The following is a 4326-nucleotide window of genomic DNA, read 5'->3' as shown; positions in this document are numbered from 1 at the left end:
CTCCCGAATGCAACACTCATCTACAAACATGCGGTGCGCCACCGCTGGACTGCAAAAAACAAAACAAAAGAACAAAAAACAAAAGAAACCCCTTTCGATATAGAAATGTTTATTTATTTTTATCATTATTTTTTTTAAACATTTGGTCTACCACATGAGTTTGAAAACATATAGTGACTGAAGATGTGCATTTATATATATATATATATATACACACACACACACACACACACACACACACACACACACACACACACACACACACACACACACACACACACACACACACACTTTATGAAAAGTTATAAAGTTATAAATATATGTATGTATATATATATATATATATATATATATATATATATATATATATATATATATATATATATATATATATATATATATATATACACACACACTCACCTAAAGGATTATTAGGAACACCTGTTCAATTTATCATTAATGCAATTATCGAATCAACCAATCACATGGCAGTTGATTCAATGCATTTAGGGGTGTGGTCCTGGTCAAAACAATCTCCTGAACTCTAAACTGAATGTCAGAATGGGAAAGAAAGGTGATTTAAGCAATTTTGAGCGTAACATGGTTGTTGGTGCCAGACGGGCCGGCCTGAGTATTTCACAATCTGCTCAGTTACTGGAATTTTCACGCACAGCCATTTCTAGGGTTTACAAAGAATGGTGTGAAAAGGGAAAAACATCCAGTATGCGGCAGTCCTGTGAGTGAAAATGCCTTGTTGATGCTAGAGGTCAGAGGAGAATGGGCCGACTGATTCAAGCTGATAGAAGAGCAACTTTGACTGAAATAACCACTCGTCACAACCGAGGTATGCGGCAAATCATTTGTGAAGTAACAACACACACAACCTTGAGGTGGATGGGCTACAACAGCAGAAGACTCCACTCATCTCCACTACAAATAGGAAGAAGAGTCTACAATTTGCAAGAGCTCACCAAAATTGGACAGTTGAAGACTGGAAAAATGTTGCCTAGTCGGATGAGTCTTGATTTCTGTTGAGACATTCAGATGGTAGAGTCAGAATTTGGCGTAAACAGAATGAGAACATGGATCCATCATGGCTTGTTACCACTGTGCAGGCTGGTGGTGGTGGTGTAATGGTGTGGGGGATGTTTTCTTGGCACACTTAAGGCCCCTTAGTGTTAATTGGGCATTGCTTAAATGCCACGGCCTACCTGAGCATTGTTCCAAGGGATTGATGTCCATCCCTTTATGACCACCATGTACCCATCCTCTGATGGCTACTTCCAGCAGGATAATGCACCATGTCACAAAGCTCTAATCATTTCAAATTCGGTTCTTGAACATGACAGTGAGTTCACTGTACTAAAATGGCCCCCACAGTCACCAGATCTCAACCCAATAGAGCATCTTTGGGATGTGGTGGAACGGGAGCTTCGTGCCCTGGATGTGCATCCCACAAATCTCCAACAACTGCAAGACGCATTCCTATCAATATGGGCCAACATTTATTAAGAATGCTTTCAGCACCTTGTTGAATCAATGCCATATAGAATTAGCAGTTCTGAAGGCGAAAGGGGGTCAAACACAGTATTAGTATGGTGTTCCTAATAATCCTTTAGGTGAGTGTATCTATGTTTTTTTTTTTTTTAATGAAGCCAAGAGCACAATATAATATTTTTTTAAAAAAAAGTATTTTTTTTCTTCTTTTAATTTATAGCATGCAAATTATATAATGACACCCCTAGCACCATTTTAAATAACAGTCAACTTTTACTTAAACACTTGTTGTTAATGTAAGCTATAATAAAACCTAAAAAGCCTAAAAAACACACACACAATAAAGACACTAACATACAATAATCGCCCTTAATGTTCTGTCAGTGCTTGTCCGAGACTGATCTGGACAGAGAGCATTTTAGGAAGACACCCTGTCTGACCTCTTTTAGCTCACTCTAACTAAATCTTGTAATCTAAATCATTACTGAACTTTTGCTTAAAATTACAGTGGGTAATAAATAAATAAAAGTTATTGCATTGGGAGATACTAAGAAAAAGTGCATAAAGGGCCTAATCGTCTATAGGATCTCAACATGTGGGCCCCCATGTGGCGATTTGCTCCAAGTAAAATAAAACAGCTTTATGTCCTATGAATCATTTATCTTAGGTGAGCATGCCTTAAAACATATGATCAGACAAACTGCTCACTCCCCCCTACAATAGTAAGGTCAAATCCCCCCAAAACCCTCTCTTTGTCCAGTAATTTGTCAAGAAGATAAATGAATTACTACTGTGTTAGATCCATCTCCCATCACTACTACAGTTTTTTTTAAAGTCTGTTTTTATTCCCCTTTGAGTTGCCTGTTTCTTCTCTCTTCTTCTACATAGATTCAATTAGTTGTTTTCTAAGAAGCAGTAAAAGCATTGTGTTCCACGTGTAATCTAATTCCACACCCGTTTTAGCCAAAGGCGACGATTTCTATTAGATATGGGCAATCAGTTCATCCTATTAAAGTCAATGAATGTCCCCTTAAAGCTCTCCAGCATTTATTTTATGAAACCTTTACAGGCCTGTTTTTGTGCAGTTTTGTACATATTCTGGTTCAGATTAGATAAAAAGTAGAAACAGGGTTTTAGAGGCTGATTTATATGTTCCTTAACACACATTCTTCCTCCAAAGGAGCTGGAATCTCTAATTTATATTTCAGGATGTTGCCATACATGTGGGAAAGGGTGAATCTAAAGAAGGTCACCTTTAGAGCAAAGTAACCTTTCCTTTAAGCATAAACAATTTTTATAACATGCTTTAATATTGCAATTATCTCTATTTGACACTAATAACTCTATTTGACAGTAGTACTGACACTGGTATTATCCGGTATATGAGCCTCTACCATAATCTCAGGGCATCTTATAACTAATAAATCAATTGTGTTAAGACATTAAAATATTAAAACATAACTCTTGGCCTTCGACCTGTCAGTCTTGCATAAACTGTAAAACCCTCGGAACAAGAATTACAACATCTTTTACTCATTATTTAAACCCACTAATTTCTTAGAATATAGATTTACTGGGTAAAATGCACATTTAATTTAGATGAAACCCAAACCCGTGTATTGACAGTGCCAGGATTCATAGCAAAATGTCACTCATTGCATCAGATAAGGACCTCGATGTCAAGACATTAGTATTCTTGAATTCCCCTAATTATGCGGTTTGCAGTTCTGTGACAGATCAATATCACAAATCACAAATCGGGGTCATGTTTGCCATTCTGGACAAGACTGATGAGATGGGATCAGTTTTGCCCTTTTTGTTCTCTAATGATTGTATTTCCATGTAGTTTGGATAATCTTGGATCCATACACTTAATTTGAAGTGTTTTTTTCAAAGCATAATAACCATTAAACACATATTTACATTCACATTAACTGAGAAAGAATAGTTTATGAAATGGAAAATAGAAACATTGATCATGTAGGTTTTAGTCTTTTTGATTTAAAAGGAGTCATTGGTATTCCAATCATATAGCCATATTAAAATTTAGGTTTGTTACTGACTGTTAAACGGATACATTCAGTCCTTATTTGTAGATCTCATACCAGAGTGCTGAGCATGCCGGTCATGCAGCCATAGAGTTCGACAAAGCAGTCCTACATCACCAGGAAACCACCTTTCCATCACCTAAAGTGTGCATATCAGCATGATCAATGTTGATCTCATTGGCCTACAATTACACACACTTATCAGTTTCCAGACTTTTTGACAGTTATTTGGAAACCTACTTTTCAGCATAACACTTAAGCTATGAGTAATCATTTTTTTCAATAACAGTTTTGGGCAAAATGATCAGTGAACTCACGCCTGAACTCACGCCAGCAGCATGTAGCTTTTGATTTAACTAAACATCGATATTAATTTATCTATACCTCACAACTGTCATTAATTATACAGGTTATTAACTTTCTTCTAATTTCCCTTCTCACCAAAAATTAATTAGAGTTAAATTTCTTGCATGCAGTAATAACGTTATTCCTGTCACAGTATGACTCATAATGAAGTCTAAAATCTGCAACTAGTATTTCTATTACATTTTAGTAAGTGCCATTGTTCTGAGCTTTCTATTTAAAAATGTTTCACAGTTTCCACAAAAATAGTAACTGTTGCAAAAACTGTAATATCAACAATACACTATGATTTCTATTTTTACAATTTAGGCCTACTTGTGATCAAATAAATGCAGCCTTAGTGAACATAAGACAGTTCTTTTTTACCCAAAACCAAACTATGTAGCAGTAGTAATTAAACTATGTAACTTTTCCGTCC

The sequence above is a fragment of the Pseudorasbora parva genome, chromosome 1 (assembly GCF_024679245.1).
Source record: "Pseudorasbora parva isolate DD20220531a chromosome 1, ASM2467924v1, whole genome shotgun sequence".
In the NCBI taxonomy this organism is placed as follows: domain Eukaryota; kingdom Metazoa; phylum Chordata; class Actinopteri; order Cypriniformes; family Gobionidae; genus Pseudorasbora; species Pseudorasbora parva.
Note: the sequence above shows the minus strand (reverse complement) of the source record.